The 22,051-nt window shown below is 47.6% G+C and overlaps 17 non-coding genes across 17 annotated transcripts; 13 read left to right on the top strand and 4 right to left on the bottom strand.

Annotated features, from left to right (window-relative positions):
• Positions 1 to 16: 16 nt before the first annotated feature.
• On the top strand, positions 17 to 179 carry LOC135029627 (U1 spliceosomal RNA). The gene has a single exon (XR_010225730.1). It is a non-coding gene; the product is annotated as a U1 spliceosomal RNA (small nuclear RNA).
• A 674-nt stretch (positions 180 to 853) lies between these two features.
• Positions 854 to 1,017, top strand: LOC135029598 (U1 spliceosomal RNA). Its single transcript, XR_010225712.1, has one exon. It is a non-coding gene; the product is annotated as a U1 spliceosomal RNA (small nuclear RNA).
• A 972-nt stretch (positions 1,018 to 1,989) lies between these two features.
• LOC135029506 (U1 spliceosomal RNA) lies at positions 1,990 to 2,153 on the top strand. Its single transcript, XR_010225633.1, has one exon. It is a non-coding gene; the product is annotated as a U1 spliceosomal RNA (small nuclear RNA).
• Positions 2,154 to 2,305: 152 nt separating this feature from the next.
• On the top strand, positions 2,306 to 2,468 carry LOC135029531 (U1 spliceosomal RNA). The gene has a single exon (XR_010225657.1). It is a non-coding gene; the product is annotated as a U1 spliceosomal RNA (small nuclear RNA).
• Positions 2,469 to 3,138: 670 nt separating this feature from the next.
• LOC135029578 (U1 spliceosomal RNA) lies at positions 3,139 to 3,303 on the top strand. Its single transcript, XR_010225696.1, has one exon. It is a non-coding gene; the product is annotated as a U1 spliceosomal RNA (small nuclear RNA).
• Positions 3,304 to 3,452: 149 nt separating this feature from the next.
• On the top strand, positions 3,453 to 3,615 carry LOC135029549 (U1 spliceosomal RNA). The gene has a single exon (XR_010225673.1). It is a non-coding gene; the product is annotated as a U1 spliceosomal RNA (small nuclear RNA).
• A 674-nt stretch (positions 3,616 to 4,289) lies between these two features.
• LOC135029508 (U1 spliceosomal RNA) lies at positions 4,290 to 4,453 on the top strand. The gene has a single exon (XR_010225635.1). It is a non-coding gene; the product is annotated as a U1 spliceosomal RNA (small nuclear RNA).
• A 152-nt stretch (positions 4,454 to 4,605) lies between these two features.
• LOC135029586 (U1 spliceosomal RNA) lies at positions 4,606 to 4,768 on the top strand. The gene has a single exon (XR_010225703.1). It is a non-coding gene; the product is annotated as a U1 spliceosomal RNA (small nuclear RNA).
• A 674-nt stretch (positions 4,769 to 5,442) lies between these two features.
• Positions 5,443 to 5,606, top strand: LOC135029696 (U1 spliceosomal RNA). Its single transcript, XR_010225797.1, has one exon. It is a non-coding gene; the product is annotated as a U1 spliceosomal RNA (small nuclear RNA).
• Positions 5,607 to 5,758: 152 nt separating this feature from the next.
• Positions 5,759 to 5,921, top strand: LOC135029596 (U1 spliceosomal RNA). Its single transcript, XR_010225710.1, has one exon. It is a non-coding gene; the product is annotated as a U1 spliceosomal RNA (small nuclear RNA).
• Positions 5,922 to 6,592: 671 nt separating this feature from the next.
• On the top strand, positions 6,593 to 6,756 carry LOC135029710 (U1 spliceosomal RNA). Its single transcript, XR_010225810.1, has one exon. It is a non-coding gene; the product is annotated as a U1 spliceosomal RNA (small nuclear RNA).
• Positions 6,757 to 6,908: 152 nt separating this feature from the next.
• On the top strand, positions 6,909 to 7,071 carry LOC135029621 (U1 spliceosomal RNA). Its single transcript, XR_010225726.1, has one exon. It is a non-coding gene; the product is annotated as a U1 spliceosomal RNA (small nuclear RNA).
• Positions 7,072 to 7,742: 671 nt separating this feature from the next.
• LOC135029487 (U1 spliceosomal RNA) lies at positions 7,743 to 7,906 on the top strand. Its single transcript, XR_010225614.1, has one exon. It is a non-coding gene; the product is annotated as a U1 spliceosomal RNA (small nuclear RNA).
• Positions 7,907 to 14,535: 6,629 nt separating this feature from the next.
• LOC135029670 (U5 spliceosomal RNA) lies at positions 14,536 to 14,651 on the bottom strand. Its single transcript, XR_010225771.1, has one exon. It is a non-coding gene; the product is annotated as a U5 spliceosomal RNA (small nuclear RNA).
• Positions 14,652 to 14,926: 275 nt separating this feature from the next.
• LOC135029644 (U5 spliceosomal RNA) lies at positions 14,927 to 15,042 on the bottom strand. The gene has a single exon (XR_010225745.1). It is a non-coding gene; the product is annotated as a U5 spliceosomal RNA (small nuclear RNA).
• Positions 15,043 to 15,328: 286 nt separating this feature from the next.
• On the bottom strand, positions 15,329 to 15,444 carry LOC135029666 (U5 spliceosomal RNA). Its single transcript, XR_010225767.1, has one exon. It is a non-coding gene; the product is annotated as a U5 spliceosomal RNA (small nuclear RNA).
• A 6,403-nt stretch (positions 15,445 to 21,847) lies between these two features.
• Positions 21,848 to 21,963, bottom strand: LOC135029663 (U5 spliceosomal RNA). Its single transcript, XR_010225764.1, has one exon. It is a non-coding gene; the product is annotated as a U5 spliceosomal RNA (small nuclear RNA).
• Between the last annotated feature and the right edge of the window lie 88 nt (positions 21,964 to 22,051).

Below are 22,051 nucleotides of genomic sequence, written 5' to 3'. Positions count from 1 at the left end.
AGCTCTAGCCCAACTCCTACTTACTTGCCAGGTGAGATACTATGATCATGAAGGATCTTCTCCCAGGGCAAGGCTCACCCATTGCACTCTGGGTGTGGTGCCCCTGCGATTTCCCCAAATGTGGGAAGCTTGACTGCATAATTTGTGTTTCCCCTGGTCGGCTCTCGTATAATTCAGATCTCTTTGTCTCAGGTCTCTCTCCAGCCTAGTTTGCTGTCTGTTTCCACTTCTTTTTTCATGAGCCCCTCCCTTTTATACCCTTGTGCACTATCCTGAGTTCTCCTCCTGTCTGCTTACTTTGTGCCTTCCAATGCACAATGCAAACTACAGGTAGTGCTGTAGGGCCCACACCCTTTTACTTGCCGTACAGAGCAGCTCTGGAGCTGTTACAGTGCCCAGCTACTGCAAGAAATCAGCTTGAATGCTTCAGGGGCTGGGGCACAGCCAACATGAGCCCCACACCGAAGGAGGGTGGAGGTGTTTAATGTGAACTAGGGGTCATCCAAGCACCGCAAAAGGCCGCCATGCCCTGCACGCCCCTTTTCTCTTTTCATATGCAGACGAGGGATGAAGCCAACTTTGACCCACTGCTTGGATGACATCACTGTATGCAAATCCATCTGCTGCAGGCCTTCCCCCAGGAATGCTTGCACTAGTTGTTGCATTTGGTTTGTTGTTTGGGGGTGCTTCAGTATTAGGCAGCCTTCTGCCCTCCCATGTTCATCTGAAAATATGTGTTCTCCCTGCAGTTGTTGTCCCCAGATGAGAGTTCCCTTGTGCTGCCTCAGTTGAATCTCCTTTACTTGACAGAGATATGCCTGAGCAGCGGCCCTCCCCAGCCCTATCCCAAATCATACTTATTTTGCATAGGAGATACCATGGTCATGAAGATTGTTCTCCCAGGGTGAGGTTCATTCATTGCATTCTGGGTATGCTGACCCCTGTGATTTCCCCAAATGTGGGAAACTCGACTGCATTATTTGTGGTAGTGGGGGACTGTGTTTGTGCTTTCCTCTGGTCAGCTCTGGTAAAAGTCAGATTTATTTGTCTCAGATCTTCCTCTAGCCTTGTTCTTCTTTCGAGAGTTTCCTTGTGCTGCCTCAGTTGGATCTCTTTCACTTGACAGGGGGGTGCCCGAGCAGCGACCCTCCCCAGCTCTAGCCCAACTCCTACTTACCTGCCAGGTGAGATACTATGATCATGAAGGTGCTTCTCCCAGGGCAAGGCTCACCCATTGCACTCTGATTTCCCCAAATGTGGGAAGCTTGACTGCATAATTTGTGTTTCCCCTGGTCGGCTCTCGTATAATTCAGATCTCTTTGTCTCAGGTCTCTCTCCAGCCTAGTTTGCTGTCTGTTTCCACTTCTTTTTTCATGAGCCCCTCCCTTTTATACCCTTGTGCACTATCCTGACTTCTCCTCCTGTCTGCTTACTTTGTGCCTTCCAATGCACAATGCAAACTACAGGTAGTGCTGCAGGGCCCACACCCTTTTACTTGCCGTACAGAGCAGCTCTGGAGCTGTTACAGTGCCCAGCTGCTGCAAGAAATCAGCTTGAATGCTTCAGGGGCTGGGGCATAGCCAACATGAGCCCCACACCGAAGGAGGGTGGAGGTGTTTAATGCGAACTAGGGGTCATCCAAGCGCCGCAAAAGGCCGCCATGCCCTGCACGCCCCTTTTCTCTTTTCATATGCAGACGAGGGTTGAAGCCAACTTTGACCCACTGCTTGGATGACATCACCGTATGCAAATCCATCTGCTGCAGGCCTTCCCCCAGGAATGCTTGCACTAGTTGATGCATTTGGTTTGTTGTTTGGGGGTGCTTCAGTATTAGGCAGCCTTCTGCCCTCCCATGTTCATCTGAAAATATGTGTTCTCCCTGCAGTTGTTGTCCCCAGATGAGAGTTCCCTTGTGCTGCCTCAGTTGAATCTCCTTTACTTGACAGAGATGTGCCTGAGCAGCGGCCCTCCCCAGCCCTATCCCAAATCATACTTATTTTGCATAGGAGATACCATGGTCATGAAGATTGTTCTCCCACGGTGAGGTTCATTCATTGCATTCTGGGTATGCTGACCCCTGTGATTTCCCCAAATGTGGGAAACTCGACTGCTTTATTTGTGGTAGTGGGGGACTGTGTTTGTGCTTTCCTCTGGTCAGCTCTGGTAAAAGTCAGATTTCTTTGTCTCAGATCTTCCTTTAGCCTTGTTCTTCTTTCGAGAGTTCCCTTGTGCTGCCTCAGTTGGATCTCCTTCACTTGACAGGGGGGTACCCGAGCAGCGACCCTCCCCAGCTCTAGCCCAACTTCTACTTACCTGGCAGGTGAGATACTATGATCATGTAGGTGCTTCTCCCAGGGCAAGGCTCACCCATTGCACTCTGGGTGTGCTGCTCCTGCGATTTCCCCAAATGTGGGAAACTTGACTGCATAATTTGTGTTTCCCCTGGTCGGCTCTCGTATAATTCAGATCTCTTTGTCTCAGGTCTCTCTCCAGCCTAGTTTGCTGTCTGTTTCAACTTCTCTTTTCTTGAGCCGCTCCCTTCTATGCCCTTGCGCACTATCCTGACTTCTCCCGTCTGCTTACTTTGTGCCTTCCAATGCACAATGCAAACTACAGGTAGTGCTGCAGGGCCCACACCCTTTTACTTGCCGTTCAGAGCTGCTCTGGAGCTGTTACAGTGCCCAGCTGCTGCAAGAAATCAGCTTGAATGCTTCAGGGGATGGGGCATGGCCAACATGAGCCCCACACCAAAGGAGGGTGGGGTGTTTAATGCGAACTAGGGGTCATCCAAGCACCGCAAAAGGCCGCCATGCCCTGCACGCCCCTTTTCTCTTTTCATATGCAGATGAGGGTTGAAGCCAACTTTGACCCACTGCTTGGATGACATCACCGTATGCAAATCCGTCTTCTGCAGAACTTCCCCCAGGAATGCTTGCACTAGTTGTTGCATTTGGTTTGTTGTTTGGGGGTGCTTCAGTATTAGGCAGCCTTCTGCCCTCCCATGTTCATCTGAAAATATGTGTTCTCCCTGCAGTTGTTGTCCCCAGATGAGAGTTCCCTTGTGCTGCCTCAGTTGAATCTCCTTTACTTGACAGAGATGTGCATGAGCAGCGGCCCTCCCCAGCCCTATCCCAAATCATACTTATTTTGCATAGGAGATACCATGGTCATGAAGATTACTCTCCCAGGGTGAGGTTCATTCATTGCATTCTGGGTATGCTGACCCCTGTGATTTCCCCAAATGTGGGAAACGTGACTGCTTTATTTGTTGGTAGTGGGGGACTGTGTTTGTGTTTTCCTCTGATCTCTGGTAAAAGTCAGATTTCTTTGTTTCAGATCTTCCTCTAGCCTTGTTCTTCTTTCGAGAGTTTCCTTGTGCTGCCTCAGTTGGATCTCCTTCACTTGACAGGGGGGTGCCCGAGCAGCGACCCTCCCCAGCTCTAGCCCAACTCCTACTTACCTGCCAGGTGAGATACTATGATCATGAAGGTGCTTCTCCCAGGGCAAGGCTCACCCATTGCACTCTGGGTGTGCTGCCCCTGCGATTTCCCCAAATGTGGGAAACTTGACTGCATAATTTGTGTTTCCCCTGGTCAGGTCTCGTATAATTCAGATCTCTTTGTCTCAGGTCTCTCTCCTGCCTAGTTTGCTGTCTGTTTCCACTTCTCTTTTCTTGAGCCGCTCCCTTCTATGCCCTTGCGCACTATCCTGACTTCTCCTCCTTTCTGCTTACTTTGTGCCTTCCAACGCACAATGCGAACTACAGGTAGTGCTGCAGGGCCCACACCCTTTTACTTGCCTTACAGAGCAGCTCTGGAGCTGTTACAGTGCCCAGCTGCTGCAAGAAATCAGCTTGAATGCTTCAGGGGCTGGGGCATAGCCAACATGAGCCCCACACCGAAGGAGGGTGGAGGTGTTTAATGCAAACTAGGGGTCAGCCAAGTGCTGCAAAAGGCCACCATGCCCTGCACGCCCCTTTTCTCTTTTCATATGCAGACGAGGGTTGAAGCCAACTTTGACCCACTGCTTGGATGACATCACCATATGCAAATCTATCTGCTGCAGGCCTTCCCCCAGGAATGCTTGCACTAGTTGTTGCATTTGGTTTGTTGTTTGGGGGTGCTTCAGTATTAGGCAGCCTTCTGCCCTCCCATGTTCATCTGAAAATATGTGTTCTCCCTGCAGTTGTTGTCCCCAGATGAGAGTTCCCTTGTGCTGCCTCAGTTGAATCTCCTTTACTTGACAGAGATGTGCCTGAGCAGCGGCCCTCCGCAGCCATATCCCAAATCATACTTATTTTGCATAGGAGATACCATTGTTATGAAGATTGTTCTCCCAGGGTGCGGTTCATTCATTGCACTCTGGGTATGCTGACCCCTGTGATTTCCCCAAATGTGGGAAACTCGACTGCATTATTTGTGGTAGTGGTGGACTGTGTTTGTGCTTTCCTCTGGTCAGCTCTGGTAAAAGTCAGATTTCTTTGTCTCAGATCTTCCTCTAGCCTTGTTCTTCTTTCGAGAGTTCCTTTGTGCTGCCTCAGTTGGATCTCCTTCACTTGACATGGGGGTGCCCGAGCAGCGACCCTCCCCAGCTCTAGCCCAACTCCTACTTACCTGCCAGGTGAGATACTATGATCATGAAGGTGCTTCTCCAAGGGCAAGGCTCACCCATTGCACTCTGGGTGTGCTGCTCCTGCGATTTCCCCAAATGTGGGAAACTTGACTGCATAATTTGTGTTTCCCCTGGTCAGGTCTCGTATAATTCAGATATCTTTGTCTCAGGTCTCTCTCCAGCCTAGTTTGCTGTCTGTTTCCACTTCTCTTTTCTTGAGCCGCTCCCTTCTATGCCCTTGCGCACTATCCTGACTTCTCCTCCTTTCTGCTTACTTTGTGCTTTCCAACGCACAATGCGAACTACAGGTAGTGCTGCAGGGCCCACACCCTTTTACTTGCCTTACAGAGCAGCTCTGGAGCTGTTACAGTGCCCAGCTGCTGCAAGAAATCAGCTTGAATGCTTCAGGGGCTGGGGCATAGCCAACATGAGCCCCACACCGAAGGAGGGTGGAGGTGTTTAATGCAAACTAGGGGTCAGCCAAGTGCCGCAAAAGGCCACCATGCCCTGCACGCCCCTTTTCTCTTTTCATATGCAGACGAGGGTTGAAGCCAACTTTGACCCACTGCTTGGATGACATCACCATTTGCAAATCTATCTGCTGCAGGCCTTCCCCCAGGAATGCTTGCACTAGTTGTTGCATTTGGTTTGTTGTTTGGGGGTGCTTCAGTATTAGGCAGCCTTCTGCTCTCCCATGTTCATCTGAAAATATGTGTTCTCCCTGCAGTTGTTGTCCCCAGATGAGAGTTCCCTTGTGCTGCCTCAGTTGAATCTCCTTTACTTGACAGAGATGTGCCTGAGCAGCGGCCCTCCCCAGCCCTATCCCAAATCATACTTATTTTGCATAGGAGATACCATGGTCATAAAGATTGTTCTCCCAGGGTGAGGTTCATTCATTGCATTCTGGGTATGCTGACCCCTGTGATTTCCCCAAATGTGGGAAACTCAACTGCATTATTTGTGGTAGTGGGGGACTGTGTTTGTGTTTTCCTCTGGTCAGCTCTGGTAAAAGTCAGATTTCTTTGTCTCAGATCTTCCTCTAGCCTTGTTCTTCTTTCGAGAGTTCCATTGTGCTGCCTCAGTTTGATCTCCTTCACTTGACAGGGGGGTACCCGAGCAGCGACCCTCCCCAGCTCTAGCCCAACTCCTACATACCTGCCAGGTGAGATACTATGATCATGAAGGTGCTTCTCCCAGGGCAAGGCTCACCCATTGCACTCTGGGTGTGCTGCTCCTGTGATTTCCCCAAATGTGGGAAACTTGACTGCATAATTTGTGTTTCCCCTGGTCGGCTCTCGTATAATTCAGATCTCTTTGTCTCAGGTCTCTCTCCAGCCTAGTTTGCTGTCTGTTTCCACTTCTCTTTTCTTGAGCCGCTGCCTTCTATGCCCTTGTGCACTCTCCTGACTTCACCTGTCTGCTTACTTTGTGCCTTCCAACGCACAATGCAAACTACAGGTAGTGCTGCAGGGCCAACACCCTTTTACTTGCCTTACAGAGCAGCTCTGGAGCTGTTACAGTGCCCAGCTGCTGCAAGAAATCAGCTTGAATGCTTCAGGGGCTGGGGCATAGCCAACATGAGCCCCACACCGACGGAGGGTGGAGGTGTTTAATGCTAACTAAGGGTCATCCAAGCGCCGCAAAAGGCCACCATGCCCTGCATACCCCTTTTCTCTTTTCATATGCAGATGAGGGTTCCAGCCAACTTTGGCCCACTGCTTGGATGACATCACCGTATGCAAATCCGTCTTCTGCAGACCTTTTCCCAGGAATGCTTGTACTAGTTGTTGCATTTGGTTTGTTGTTTGGGGGTGCTTCAGTATTAGGCAGCCTTCTGCTCTCCCATGTTCATCTGAAAATATGTGTTCTCCCTGCAGTTGTTGTCCCCAGATGAGAGTTCCCTTGTGCTGCCTCAGTTGAATCTCCTTTACTTGACAGAGATGTGCCTGAGCAGCGGCCCTCCCCAGCCCTATCCCAAATCATACTTATTTTGCATAGGAGATACAATTGTCATGAAGATTGTTCTCCCAGGGTGAAGTTCATTCATTGCATTCTGGGTATGCTGACCCCTGTGATTTCCCCAAATGTGGGAAACTCGACTGCATTATTTGTGGTAGTGGGGGACTGTGTTTGTGCTTTCCTCTGGTCAGCTCTGGTAAAAGTCAGATTTCTTTGTCTCAGATCTTCCTCTAGCCTTGTTCTTTTTTCGAGAGTTTCCTTGTGCTGCCTCAGTTGGATCTCCTTCACTTGACAGGGGGGTGCCCGAACAGCGACCCTCCCCAGCTCTAGCCCAACTCCTACTTACCTGCCAGGTGAGATACTATGATCAGGAAGGTGCTTCTCCCAGGGCAAGGCTCACCCAATGCACTCTGGGTGTGCTGCTCCTACGATTTCCCCAAATGTGGGACACTTGATTACATAATTTGTGTTTCCTCTGGTCGGCTCTCGTATAATTCAGATCTCTTTGTCTCAGGTCTCTCTCCAGCCTAGTTTGCTGTCTGTTTCCACTTCTCTTTTCTTGAGCCGCTCCCTTCTATGCCCTTGTGCACTATCCTGACTTCTCCCGTCTGCTTACTTTGTGCCTTCCAACGCACAATGCAAACTACAGGTAGTGCTGCAGGGCCCACACCCTTTTACTTGCTTTACAGAGCAGCTCTGGAGCTGTTACAGTGCCCAGCTGCTGCAAGAAATCAGCTTGAATGCTTCAGGGGCTGGGGCATAGCCAACATGAGCCCCACACCGAAGGAAGGTGGAGGTGTTTAATGCGAACTAGGGGTCATCCAAGCGCCGCAAAAGGCCGCCATGCCCTGCACACCCCTTTTTTATTTTCATATGCAGACGAGGGTTGAAGCCAACTTTGACCCACTGCTTGGATGACATCACCATATGCAAATCCATCTGCTGCAGGCCTTCCCCCAGGAATGCTTGCACTAGTAGTTGCATTTGATTTGTTGTTTGGGGGTGCTTCAGTATTAGGCAGCCTTCTGCCCTCCCATGTTCATCTGAAAATATGTGTTCTCCCTACAGTTGTTGTCCCCAGATGAGAGTTCCCTTGTGTTGCCTCAGTTGAATCTCCTTTACTTGACAGAGATGTGCCTGAGCAGCGGCCCTCCCCAGCCCTATCCCAAATCATACTTATTTTGCATAGGAGATACCATGGTCATGAAGATTGTTCTCCCAGGGTGAGGTTCATTCATTGCACTCTGGGTATGCTGACCCCTGTGATTTCCCCAAATGTGGGAAACTCGACTGCATTATTTGTGGTAGTGGGGGACTGCGTTTGTGCTTTCCTCTGGTCAGCTCTGGTAAAAGTCAGATTTCTTTGTCTCAGATCTTCCTCTAGCCTTGTTCTTCTTTCGAGAGTTCCCTTGTGCTGCCTCAGTTGGATCTCCTTCACTTGACAGGGGGTGCCCGAGCAGCAATCCTCCACAGCTCTAGCCCAACTCCTACTTACCTGCCAGGTGAGATACTATGATCTTCACTGTTAGGGCAATCAGGATGTGGAATTCCCTGCCAGGGAAGGTGGTAATGGCGGACTCTGTAATTGGATTTAAAAAAGGAATGGATACATTTCTGAATGAAAAAGCTATCCAAGGTTATAATACTTAAAATATCAACATGGTTAATCCGGGGGTAACATGAGTTATAGTAGCTAACTAGTCATAAAACATTATTCAGCAAGTATGTAGAATCATCACAACTTAAAACAGGTTGAACACGATGGGCAATTTGCCTCTATTCAACCTCAAAAACTATGTTACTATATGTTACTATATTACTATGTTACTGTAGTATACAGAACACCACAATGTAATGAGCAGTGATAGTGAGCACTGATGAGGATACTAGAACTGACACTGAGCAGCAAGATGCAGCACTGGACTATTAGTAATGTACTGTAGTATGCTGAGCACCACAATGCAGCACAAGACAATGAGCAGTGATACTGAGCACTGATGAGGATACTACTGAGAACTGACACTGAGCAGGAGAGACACACTACTAGTATTACTGAGCAGCAATAAGTAACCACTGATACTGAGCACTGATATTGAGATTTCCACTGAGAGAACATAGCCACGTCCTCTCCGCTCTCTCTTCAATGCACGAGTAAAAATGGCGGCAACGCGCAGCTCTTTATATGGAATCCGAATCTCGCGAGAATCCGACAGCGGGATGATGACATTTTCCCTTGTTCAGGTTTTCCGAGTCAGGCGGGAACAACCGAGCCTGCCTCGGACCAGTGTAAACCACGTGGAGTTCGTCGGGAATTCGGTTCTCGGAGAACCGAACCCGCTCCTCTCTACCTTATACCCATCAATTTTTTTATTTTCAATCTAAGCCCCTGCAGTTTTCTGTAAGCATCTGCTTCGCTATGATGATCAACAAGTCACAAGGGCAAACACTCAGGGCTTGAGGCGTAGATCTTAGGACCAGCTGCTACAAGCATGGCAGAGGTGTCACTATCACTGGTGACACCCAGAGAGGTGGCGAGGGAGATTGTAATGCAGGGCGCGCAGATAAGCAGTGCAATGGTAAAAAGGAGGCATGGTTTCATAGGTAGGGGCGTGGCCTGGTGGCCTGAATCTACATTTTGTTGCTCCGGGTGTCCCGGGGGTTGGGGGCTGCACCCGGGGACTAGTGTGTGTGCGGTGCTGGCTCCTGCACAGTGACAGGGCATGGCCACCCAGCATGACGCCTCCATTCTTGACCATGCTGTAATTGCAGTCGCACTGCAGTTCAGCGTGATCATAAAAAATGGTGTAGCCTCCTGCTGGTGCAGACTGTATGTGCGCGCAGGAAGCCGCCACCATTTTTGTGATCACAGCGGCTGAATGTGATGTCATACAGCCGCTGTGACCACGCCCCCTGTGTCTCCTCCGTTGCAGACCCCATTTTGAAGCCTTGCCCCCGCACCGCTCCATCCCTGACTTGGAAATGGAGTGTTGCTGACCCCCCTCTCCCCCCCCCCGCCCCGATTGACAGGCAGAGGCGATCGCATTCTCTGCGGGGTGCCGCAGAAAATGCAGGCACATGCGTATGCTGTTAGCAAATTTTGCAGTTGGATCGCTTATTGTGATTGCATTCCAACCTGAATCAGGCCCTATTACCTATCACAATGCGCTGCGGGCAGTACAAAATTGGGTTAATATAGGAGTAAAACTCCCAGACCTGTGCTCCTTAACTGTACCTGGTGGCTAGTGGAGCGGCTGCCCAGTAATCAGTGTCCACGCCAGTGCGCACACGGTCCACCCCCTACGGCCTCGCTCCCCTTCATCAGCGGCCTCGTGATCCGGAAGGGCGGTGTGTGTGTGACTGACCTTAGGAAGAAACTGGAGCCTCCGCTGCAGTGACCCAGCAACCAGGGCACGGGAGTATACAGCGCCGCTGGGAGTGATGAAGCTGCAGTAAAGATGTCTATTAGACCTAGCCTGCTGCAGCCCTTGTAGATTCTCATAAAACAAGTTCTTCTTTTCTTGTCAAAATTAATAGCTAAGAATAGGCTGCCTGAGGCAGGCCCCTGTTAAGTGGCCTGCTACTGAAGGCACCAACTACAAACTGAGCTCCCTGTTCATGGAAGCGGGGTTATAGAGGAGGATGCGCTGAGCATCTTGGGAACAGTCAAAAGCTTTGAGCCGGTTGGTGCCTCAGATCAAGATCCTACTCTACACCCCAATGTGAATCCTTGTGGAGTCCAGTGTACCCCACAGAAGAAATTAATGTGTCACACCCATTGGCAGCAACCTTAGAATAGCTGCTGATGGGCACAATTGAGAAAGGAAGGGGGGGGGGGGGACATTTGAATCCAGCACATAGATGCAATTCAAATATGTAATTTGTACCTTCCTATTTTAAAATATAATGGATGAACCTCACCCTGTGAGAACAATCTTCATGATCAAGAGATCTCATATGCAAAATAAGTATGAGTTGGGATAGGGCTGGGGAGGGTGGCTGCTCGGGCAGCCCCTCCCCCGTCAAGTTAAGGAGATTCAACTGAGGACGCACAAGGGAACTCTCGTCTGGGGACACCAACTGCAGGGAGACCACATCTGTTCAGATGAACATGGGAGGGTGGAAGGCTGCCTAATATTGAAGCACCATCAAATATCAAACCATATGCAACAACTAGTACAAGCATTCCTGGGGGAAGGTCTGCAGAAGACGGATTTGCATACGGTGATGTCATCCAAGATGTGGGCCAAAGTTGGCTGGAACCCTCATCTGCATATGAAAAGAGAAAAGGGGCATGCAGGGCATGGCGGCCTTTTGCGGTGCTTGGATGACCCCTAGTTCGCATTAAACACCCCCACCCTCCTTTGGTGTGGGGCTCATGTTGGCCATGCCCCATCCCCTGAAGCATTCAAGCTGATTTCTTGCAGCAGCTGGGCACTGTAACAGCTCCAGAGCTGTTCTGTAAGGCAAGTAAAAGGGTGTGGGCCCTGCAGCACCACCTGTAGTTCGCATTGTGCGTTGGAAGGCACAAAGTAAGCAGACGGGAGGAGAAGTCAGGATAGTGCGCAAGGGCATCCTTTTCTCTTAGTCCGTAGAGGATGCTGGGGTCACATTAAGAACCATGGGGTATAGACGGGATCCGCAAGAGACATGGGCACTTTAAGACTTTCAAAGGGTGTGAACTGGCTCCTCCCTCTATGCCCCTCCTCCAGACTCCAGTTATAGGAACTGTGCCCAGGGAGACGGACATTTCGAGGAAAGGATTTATTGTTAAACTAAGGTGAGCATCTTACCAGCTCACACCTTAAGCATGCCGCAGAACGTGGCATTCAACAGAACACAAGCCAACGGCATGAACAATTGCAGCAAAAAGCTGACCAGAACCATAACATAACATGTGTATAACCACAAGTAATAACTGCAGACACAGTATGGACTGGGACGGGTGCCCAGCATCCTCTACGGACTAAGAGAAAAGGATTTACCAGTAGGTATTAAAATCCTATTTTCTCATACGACCTAGAGGATGCTGGGGTCACATTAAGAACCATGGGGTTATACCAAAGCTCTTGAACGGGTGGGAGAGTGCGTACGACTCTGCAGCACCGAATGACCCAACTTGAGGTTATCATCAGCCAAGGTATCAAACTTGTAAAACTTAGCAAAAGTGTTTACTAAATAGCTGCTCGGCAAAGTTGCAATGCCGAGACTCCCCGACCAGCTGCCCAGGATGAACCCACCTTTCTAGTAGAATGGGTCTTCACCTAATTCAGTAATGGCAATCCTGCCATGGAATGAGCATGCTGAATCTTACCACAGATCCAGCGCATAATGGTCTACATGGAAGCAGGACACCCAATCCTGTTGGGAGCATACAGGACAAACAGAGCCTCTGTTTTCCTAATCTGAACCGTTCTGGTGACATAAATTTTCAAAGTTCTGACCACAGCCAGAGACTTTGACTCAACGAAGGTGTCAGTGGCCAAAGGCACCATGTGGAAAGATGAACCACCTTCGGCAGAAATTGTTGACGTGTCCTCAATTCTACTCTATCTTCATGAAAGATCAAATAAAGGCTCTTGTGATACTGCATGGTTTGTACTGTTTTCCATGTGCTCCCAGATCTTTCAAGCAAGTAGCATGGTCAAGAAAGTTCTGTTTGAAAAGAAACAACATTTACTGTCATTGTTATAGAATTTGGGAGAAAAAACAAGAAGAAATCTGCACTGTTGACGCACTGGACAGAATGAATGAATCATAAAATATAACCTTTATTAAGTATGTATTAAAATTGGATAAATATTAATATTATTATCCCAAACTGCAGTGAAACATAAATGTTAAAATCACAGAACTAACATACATGTGCATAAGAAGAATAAAGAGATGTGAAAAAAAGGTTTAAAAAGCGTGTCCGTGTGTGATTATTTTTGAAGGCACAACCCTGGCGGGGTTGTTTATATAGATATATATGTTGCTAATAATCACTTTCTAGCGTAATGTTATTAAATAGCTGTTAGTATCTATGTCGTCAGGTACCACTGGGTCGTATCCTATATACTCCCTTCACTCAATAGGGGTTACCTCCCGGGAAGCCATCCCCATTGGCGAATTTGTGGGGGTGATTGAGTATAACCGGTAAGCTAACCTCCAATTTGTGGGGTGCTTAGGTAGATGGGGATCACTTATTTCTCTGTGTCCCCTAAGACTATATTCCTAAATCCAATACCACAGGGGGATAGCTTTCTATATCGGATAAGGAATCACTTGATAGGGAAATCTCTATGGATCATGGAAAGATCATATTTATTAATATCCAAACTAAAAAAATGATGAATAGCTTTAATTTAGCTGTTTAGATATAGTTAATTGGCGAGATATACCAACAGGTGCGGTTGCCTTAAGGAATATGGCAATTCCAATATAAATAGCAGCCCTCCTTCATATAATCAGCCAGATCTTATTAAATCTGGTCCAGATATAGCCGTTCAGATATACTTAATTGACAACATATATCAATCGGTGGGGTTGCCTTAAGGAATATAGCAATTCCAATTCTCATATAAATAGCAACCTTCCTTCATATATTCAGCCAGATCTTATTTAATCTGATCTAGGCGTAGGCAATAATGCTTTCCTTAGAGGTATAGCCACCTCAATTCTTATTAAGAAGCAAAGTGTCTGTCATAATGGTTTATCCAATTCATCTAAGAAATAATATATTCCATGTGTCAGAGATTCATTACTCTCTATTTACACTGTTAAAGAGTTAATTCTTATTATGTTACAGTGTAATGAAATTATCATATAGGGAGATGTGGCAATTCCATGTGCTATATATATAATAACCCTTAGTGGTCCAGATTCCACAATGAGGAATTTTCTTATAAACCGCTGAAACACACAGCTGTTTGACTGACTTCCAAATATATCTATCTCACTTTGTAACAGTCTTATGATAGAGAAACTGTTACATATTCGGTCACTTAGTTATCTAAAGGTAAACAGACTCAGTGTGAGGGTAATATAATATATCAAATGCGCTGTCAATAATCGTGGTAACTGGTGTAATAATGTGGTATATTGAGTATGCTAGTAAGGCATATAACTGCTCTCCAGCCTTTAAGTGTTACCAATCAATTTGTTACACTGTAAAGGATTTATGGTGTCCTGTTAGGACATGCAGCTGCTAGGCTGACTCAAAGATTTATCCATTTGTAACAATTATGTAACAGTTATATACATGTTACTGGTATTACATAGAAATAGTATGACACAGGCCAGCAGTCCCATGTGTCTAGATTCCACAATAGGAGATTTTCTTTGTCTTATAAACTGCTGGAACACACAGCTGCTAGACTGACTTCAAATATATATATTACTTTGTAACAGTCTTATAGTAAAGAGACTGTTACACACTGTCATTTAGTTATCTCAAGGTTAGCAGATTCTGTGTGAGGATAGTGTTCTGTTAGAACATGCAGCTGCTAGGCTGACTCATAGAAAATGTATCCATTTGTAACAAATGACACATACAGCATTAAATTAATATCTATAGCAGCCCATGTGACATCTCTACTCTTATCATAATTGTCTGGTTATTGCCAATCTGGACAGCAGGAGTGATATATATTCACTAGTCCCAATATCCCATCATATAAATATACCCACACTGATATACTTTCTTATCAAGAGTTATTAGTAGCTATCTGTATGCACTTTAGACATTGTAATTGCTAAGTGACATCATATCTAGTGTATTCCTTTCTTATAGCTCAGCTTCTATTCCCTATTAGTGGAGACTAACAGCTAACATCATAATCATATATTTTTGTTTTATAACATTTCACATGAGTCAAATACACGCGGACACGCCGTGCCCTACACATGTGTTTCACTGCATCTATGGCAACTTACATTAAAGCTAACAAGAAAGCACACTCGTTCTGTCTTTAAACTGATAAAAGAAACCCCAATAATATGGGGCATGCAAAAATTGAGATAAAACTCAGTTTTGCTCCTCTCCACGGAAATCTTTAATAAAAGGCGAAATATTTGTTAGTTCTGAAGAGAAACCAGAGCATGACCAAGATTCCACCTGTCGCCTGAGTGCCATGCCAGCAGTTCTCATTGAGCTCAAAGTGAGCACCCAATTTGAAAGAAAGAAAGCAGATTTCTCACCAGGCTTCCCCTAGCTATAAACATGGTTTGTACTCTTTTCCATGTGTTCCCAGATCTTTCAAGCAATTAGTATAGTCAAGAAAGTTCTGTTTGAAAAGAAACAAACATTTACTGTCATTTCTATGCAAATGAGCTTACATTAAAGCACACTCGTTCTATCTTTAAACAGATAAAATAAAACCCCAATAAGATGGGGCATGCAAAATTTGAGATAAAACTCAGTGTTGCTCCTCTCCACGGAAATCTTTAGTAAAAGGCGAAAGATTTGTTCGTTCTGAAGAGAAACCAGAGCATGACCAAGATTCCACCTGTCGCCTGAGTGCCATGCCAGCAGTCCTCATTCAGCTCAAAGTGAGCACCCAATTTGAAAGAAAGAAAGCAGATTTCTCACCAGGCTTCCCCTTGCTATAAGCATGGTTTGTACTCTTTTCCATGTGCTCCCAGATCTTTCAAGCAAGTAGCATGGTCAAGAAAGTTCTGTTTGAAAAGAAACAGACATTTACTATCATTGTTATACAAATAAACTTACATTAAAGCCAACAAGAAAGCACACTCGTTCTGTCTTTAAACTGATAAAAGAAACCCCAATAATATGGGGCATGCAAAAATTGAGATAAAACTCAGTTTTGCTCCTCTCCACGGAAATCTTTAATAAAAGGCGAAAGATTTGTTCATCCTGAAGAGAAACCAGAGCATGACCAAGATTCCACCTGTCGCCTGAGTGCCATGCCAGCAGTCCTCATTCAGATCAAAGTGAGCGCCCAATTTGAAAGAAAGCAGATTTCTCACCTGGCTTCTCCTTGCTATTGTCAGATTGTGTTTGGTCTGTGTCCCCGGAGGGGGCGCTAGTGGGTCAGTGGAGGTAGGAGGAAAGAGACGAGGAGGTTGTAACACGTTCTTGCGCATGAGCGCAATGGTATTTATTCAGCAGATAATTATAACAGAAATGCAGCAGAAATAATAGCAGATGAAAAAGTCAATACTTGAAATGATAACAAAGTCTATGGCAATGGGTGATAGGTGAATTGAGAAATCATATCCAGAATTATAAACAACAGAATGAAAGTCAATGGAATGATTCTGGTGTGGGAACCAGAGCAGGGTTTAAAACGGAGAACTAAGGCAGATGATAAGTATTGCAAACCTGAGCATTAGCAGGAGACCAACTCACAGTGCAGGTGATGGGGCACTGGCAGCAGCAAGCTGTGTCACAGGTGGAGGAAATGAACACACCTGGAGTTTAGTCTTCAACCGCAGGCTGAAGCACACAAGGTGGTGATGAGTGTGAAGCCCAATGCAGGTTGCTGGTATTGCTGAGCCTTGAAGTTCCACGGGAGTAAGCAGAATCACCAGGAGTATAAGTTCTAGCAGGAACTCAGGAGAGACAGGAGCTGATCCTTTCATGCAGGTTGTCAGAATGACACAAAGTCCAGGATGCCTGTGAGGTGAAACTGTGCCTCCTATATACCCCATGGTGTGCAGGGATTGGATGGAGAAAAGGAAAGTGGGTGCGGCCACGCACCGGATTGGCCGCAGCATACTAGCTGTTTGGAGACTGTCATGGCGGCGCCCACGCCGCGGCCTAGCGGGGACGCGGCGCGCACACGCCCGCTGGTTCAGGAGTGCCCCCAGGATCCAGATGATGTCCCATGGCAGGGGCATAGGTGACAGGTGACCGCAGGGAGCCAGGACGGAGTCCGCAGCGGCGGACGGATGCCAGTCTGGTAAGACGATTCCTGACAGTACCCCCTCCTTTAGGGGTGGACACCGAACACCCACGTGGTTTGGAGGGATAAGTACTGTGGAAAACACGGACCAACCTAGGAGCATGGACATCAGATGAATTCACCCAGCTTCTCTCCTCTGGGCCATAACCGAACCAATCGACCAGGTACTGGAGACGTCCATACCGGCAACGAGAGTCCAGAATCTTGCTGATCTCAAATTCCACGCCCCGCTGAGTTCGAACCTTGGGACCTGCTGGAAGAGTATTCTGGAAGCGGTTTAGGACTAGAGGTCTGAGGAGAGAGATGTGAAAGGCATTAGGAATACGAAGTGTGGGTGGTAACTTTAACTTGTAAGCCACTGGGTTGATGACACTCTCAATAGGGTAAGGACCAATGAAGCGTGGTGCGAACTTCATGGATGGAACCCTGAGACGAAGGTTGCGGGTTGATAACCAAACCCTGTCCCCCGGTTTCAAATGGGGAACCGCACGTCTCTTACGGTCGGCATAGACCTTGTAACGACTGGAGGCTTTTTTGAGGGAAACGTGGATTCTTTTCCAAATGGAGGAAAACTGGGTCAGAGCAGTAGTGGCAGCAGGAACATCTACGTGAGGAAGTTCTTGAAACTCAGGTACTCGGGGATGTTGCCCATAGACTGCAAAGAAGGGTGTCGTGTCTGTAGCAGTGTGGTAACGAAAGTTATGGGCAAACTCGGCCCATGGGAGCAGATTAAACCAATCATCCTGGGAGGATGTCACATATAGCCGTAGGAAAGTCTCAAGTTCCTGATTGACTCTCTCTGTCTGCCCATTCGTCTGAGGATGGTATGAAGACGAGAATTTCAATTTTATCTGCATGGCAGAACAGAGGGCCCTCCAAAACCTAGCAACAAACTGTACCCCCCGATCAGATATTATTTCGGAGGGTAACCCGTGTAAACGGAAGATCTCCTGTAGGAAGATCTGGGCTAGTTTCGGGGCAGAAGGGAGACCTTGGAGAGGAACGAAATGAGCCATCTTGGAAAATCTGTCCACTACAACCCAAATAGTGTTATGTCCCTGAGAAGGTGGAAGATCAGTGATAAAGTCCATTGATAGATGAGACCAAGGACGACTGGGGACTGATAAGGGTTGTAACTGACCTGCTGGAGACTGACGAGGAGTCTTGTGCTGCACACATTTTGGACAGGATGCCACGAAATCCTGGATGTCCACTTTCATCTTTGGCCACCAATATGACGCAGAAAGGAACTTGAATGTCTTCAGGACACCAGGATGACCAGTAAACTTGGATTGGTGGGCCCAAGCTAGCAACTTGGGACGGAGTTCTGGGGAAACAAAAGTCTTACCCGGAGGTGGAGCTGGAGAGACTTGAGAGGTAGCGAAAACCACGGGACTCAGGATGGAATGTGGCACAGAGTCAGATGTTCCCTCTTCTGATTCCATGGACCGGGATAATGCATCGGCTTTCACATTCTGTGAACCTGGGCGGAAATGAAGCCTGAAATTAAAACGTGAGAAAAACATAGCCCACCTGGACTGGCGGGGGTTAAGGCACTGAGCTGCTTTTAGGTATAGCAGGTTCTTATGATCCGTGAATATGTTAAACGGATGTTTGGCCCCTTCTAGGAGATATCTCCATTCCTCGAGAGCCAGTTTGATTGCCAATAACTCTTGATCTCCCACGGAGTAGTTAGCTTCTGCAGGTAGAAACTTGCGAGAATAGAATCCACAAGGGTGGACTTTCCCATCAGATCCCTTCTGGGAGAGAACAGCTCCAACCCCAACATTAGAGGCATCTACCTCCAACTCGAACGGCCTGTTGACATCTGGCTGTGACAGCACTGGAGCAGACATAAAGGCTAGCTTGATCTTCCGGAAGGCTGCCAAGGCTTCTTCTGACCAGTTGGAATGATCTGCCCCTTTCCGAGTCAGGTTGGTAATAGGAGCGATGAGAGTGGAGAATCCTCGAATAAATTTTCTATAATAGTTGGCAAAACCCAGGAATCGCTGGATAGATTTGAGGGAGTTCGGAATGGACCAATTGGCAATGGCTTCCAATTTTGCCGGGTCCATCTGAAGATCCGATCCGGAAATTATATACCCCAGGAAGGGTATAGAGGGAACTTCGAAGGTGCATTTGGATAACTTCCCGTAGAGACGGTTCTCACGAAGACGTCGGAGAACTTCACAGACTTGTAGGCGATGAGACGGAAGGTCTTGAGAAAAGATAAGAATATCATCTAAGTAAACAACGAGGTACTTATACAGGACATCACGAAAAATCTCGTTCACGAAGTGTTGGAATACCGCTGGAGCATTACTCAACCCAAATGGCATTACCAGGTATTCATAATGGCCATCTCGAGTGTTGAAGGCTGTCTTCCACTCGTCACCACTCCGGATTCTGATGAGGTTATAGGCACCGCGGAGATCTAACTTGGTGAAGATGCGAGCCCCCTTAACTCTATCAAACAGTTCGGTAATGAGTGGTAAGGGATAACTATTCTTGACAGTAATGTCGTTGAGACCCCGATAATCAATGCATGGACGCAGTCCTCCATCCTTCTTTTTGACAAAGAAGAAACCTGCGCCAGCGGGTGACGATGACGGACGGATGAATCCTTTCTGAAGATTCTCTTTAATGTAGTTACTCATCGCCTCTGTTTCAGGAACAGACAAAGGATAGGTGCGCCCCCTGGGTGGCTTCTTGCCAGGAAGGAGATCAATGGGACAATCCCATTCCCTATGGGGCGGCAGGATATCAGCAGCTTTTTCGCAGAAGACGTCTGCGAAGTCTTGATAGACTGCTGGGAGACTTGGCTGTGACTTCACTTCGGTGGACTTAAGAGGACACACTTGGGCTAAGCAGGATTGATGACAGTGTGAACCCCATGAGGTAAGCTGCAACGTTGTCCAGTCGAACTGTGGGTTATGTAGCTGGAGCCAAGGCATACCCAAGACAATCTCCTGGGTGGCTTGAGGAATGACCAGGAACTTGATAATTTCTGAATGGAGAAATCCAACTCCCAGAACCACTGGGGTAGTTTGATGTGAAATGTTCCCTTTGGTGATTCTACTACCATCCACAGCAGTAATGTAAACAGGACAAGAAAGTTCACAGGTAGACAAGCAGAATTTGTTTACCGCAGCTTGGGAGATAAAATTTCCTGCAGCACCGCAGTCCACTAATGCTGACGCAGACTGGAGCCCAGCAGAAGTTTCTAGCGTCACTGGAAGAATGAGATCCTGTTGAGAAGGAGCTTGACAGAATGATCCCAACTTGACTCCTTCCATACAAGTCAGGACCTGGCGTTTCCCGAACGCATTGTGCAGGAGTTAATTTGATGACCCGCAGCAGCACAGTATAGGCAGAGCCTCTCTCGTATTCTTCTTGCCCGTTCCTCAGGGGTTAGGCGGGACCTATTTACCTGCATAGGCTCGTCAGAAGAAGAGGGAGGCTGAAACTGTACAGGAGGTATGAACCTTACTCTGCGAGACTCACTCCGAGCGCGTTCATTATTGCGTTCGCGGATGCGAGAGTCCAGCTTTATACACAGGGAGATCAAGTCAGACAGTTGAACAGGAATGTCACGGGTTGCCAGTTCGTCCTTGATCCGATCCGAAAGTCCGTGCCAGAAGGTTGCTACCAGAGCTTGGTTGTTCCATTGGACCTCTGCAGCCAACGTCTGGAACTGGATGACATATTGTCCCATGCTTCGATTACCTTGACGAATTTGGATTAGGTCTGCCGAAGCTGATGTTGCACGACCGGGCTCGTCAAAGATCCGTCTAAAGGTTGACACGAAGTCAGAGTAGTTACTGATCAGGGGATCAGCACGTTCCCACAGGGGAGACACCCAATTCAGAGCAGATCCAGAGAGTAAGGAAATGATGTAGGCAACCTTGGACCTTGGTGTAGGAAAGTTATGTGGCAATAACTCAAACTGTATTTCGCACTGGTTTAGGAACCCGCGACATGATTTAGGACTGCCATCATATTTGCTCGGCACGGGCAGGTGCAGACGTGACACTGGAGCTGATGCAGCCGACACAGAAGAACTTACAGCACTGGCAGGTGCTGGGGTAACAGTAGGTGAGAGTACACTTGGCAGAGACTGCTGCAGTGTATCCAATCGGGAGGACATCCCTTGTAGAAAGTGAAGCATCTGCTGCTGCGCAACCTCTTGACCATCCAGACGGGAGACCAGATTTTGCAAGGCCTCTGACCCCACACTCCGTCCACCATCCGAGTCCATCGATCCTGGACTTACTGTCAGATTGTGTTTGGTCTGTGTCCCCGGAGGGGGCGCTAGTGGGTCAGTGGAGGTAGGAGGAAAGAGACGAGGAGGTTGTAACACGTTCTTGCGCATGAGCGCAATGGTATTTATTCAGCAGATAATTATAACAGAAATGCAGCAGAAATAATAGCAGATGAAAAAGTCAATACTTGAAATGATAACAAAGTCTATGGCAATGGGTGATAGGTGAATTGAGAAATCATATCCAGAATTATAAACAACAGAATGAAAGTCAATGGAATGATTCTGGTGTGGGAACCAGAGCAGGGTTTAAAACGGAGAACTAAGGCAGATGATAAGTATTGCAAACCTGAGCATTAGCAGGAGACCAACTCACAGTGCAGGTGATGGGGCACTGGCAGCAGCAAGCTGTGTCACAGGTGGAGGAAATGAACACACCTGGAGTTTAGTCTTCAACCGCAGGCTGAAGCACACAAGGTGGTGATGAGTGTGAAGCCCAATGCAGGTTGCTGGTATTGCTGAGCCTTGAAGTTCCACGGGAGTAAGCAGAATCACCAGGAGTATAAGTTCTAGCAGGAACTCAGGAGAGACAGGAGCTGATCCTTTCATGCAGGTTGTCAGAATGACACAAAGTCCAGGATGCCTGTGAGGTGAAACTGTGCCTCCTATATACCCCATGGTGTGCAGGGATTGGATGGAGAAAAGGAAAGTGGGTGCGGCCACGCACCGGATTGGCCGCAGCATACTAGCTGTTTGGAGACTGTCATGGCGGCGCCCACGCCGCGGCCTAGCGGGGACGCGGCGCGCACACGCCCGCTGGTTCAGGAGTGCCCCCAGGATCCAGATGATGTCCCATGGCAGGGGCATAGGTGACAGGTGACCGCAGGGAGCCAGGACGGAGTCCGCAGCGGCGGACGGATGCCAGTCTGGTAAGACAATTCCTGACAGCTATAAGCATGGTTTGTACTGTATTCCATGTGCTCCCAGATCTTTCAAGCAAGTAGCATGGTCAAGAAAGTTCTGTTTGAAAAGAAACAAACATTTACTGTAATTTCTATGCAAATGAGCTTTCATTAAAGCACACTCATTCTATCTTTAAACCGATAAAAGAAAATCCAAAAAGATGGGGCATGCAAAAATTGAGGTAAAACTCAGTTTTGCTCCTCTCCACGGAAATCTTTAGTAAAAGGCGAAAGATTTGTTCGTTCTGAAGAGAAACCAGAGCATGACCAAGATTTTCATCTGAAAATATGTGTTCTCCCTGCAGTTGTTGTCCCCAGATGAGAGTTCCCTTGTGCTGCCTCAGTTGAATCTC

The sequence above is a fragment of the Pseudophryne corroboree genome, unplaced genomic scaffold (genome assembly GCF_028390025.1).
Source record: "Pseudophryne corroboree isolate aPseCor3 unplaced genomic scaffold, aPseCor3.hap2 scaffold_490, whole genome shotgun sequence".
Taxonomy (NCBI): domain Eukaryota; kingdom Metazoa; phylum Chordata; class Amphibia; order Anura; family Myobatrachidae; genus Pseudophryne; species Pseudophryne corroboree.
The sequence above is the reverse complement of the archived record's forward strand: the minus strand, read 5'-3'. Positions and strand labels throughout refer to the sequence as shown.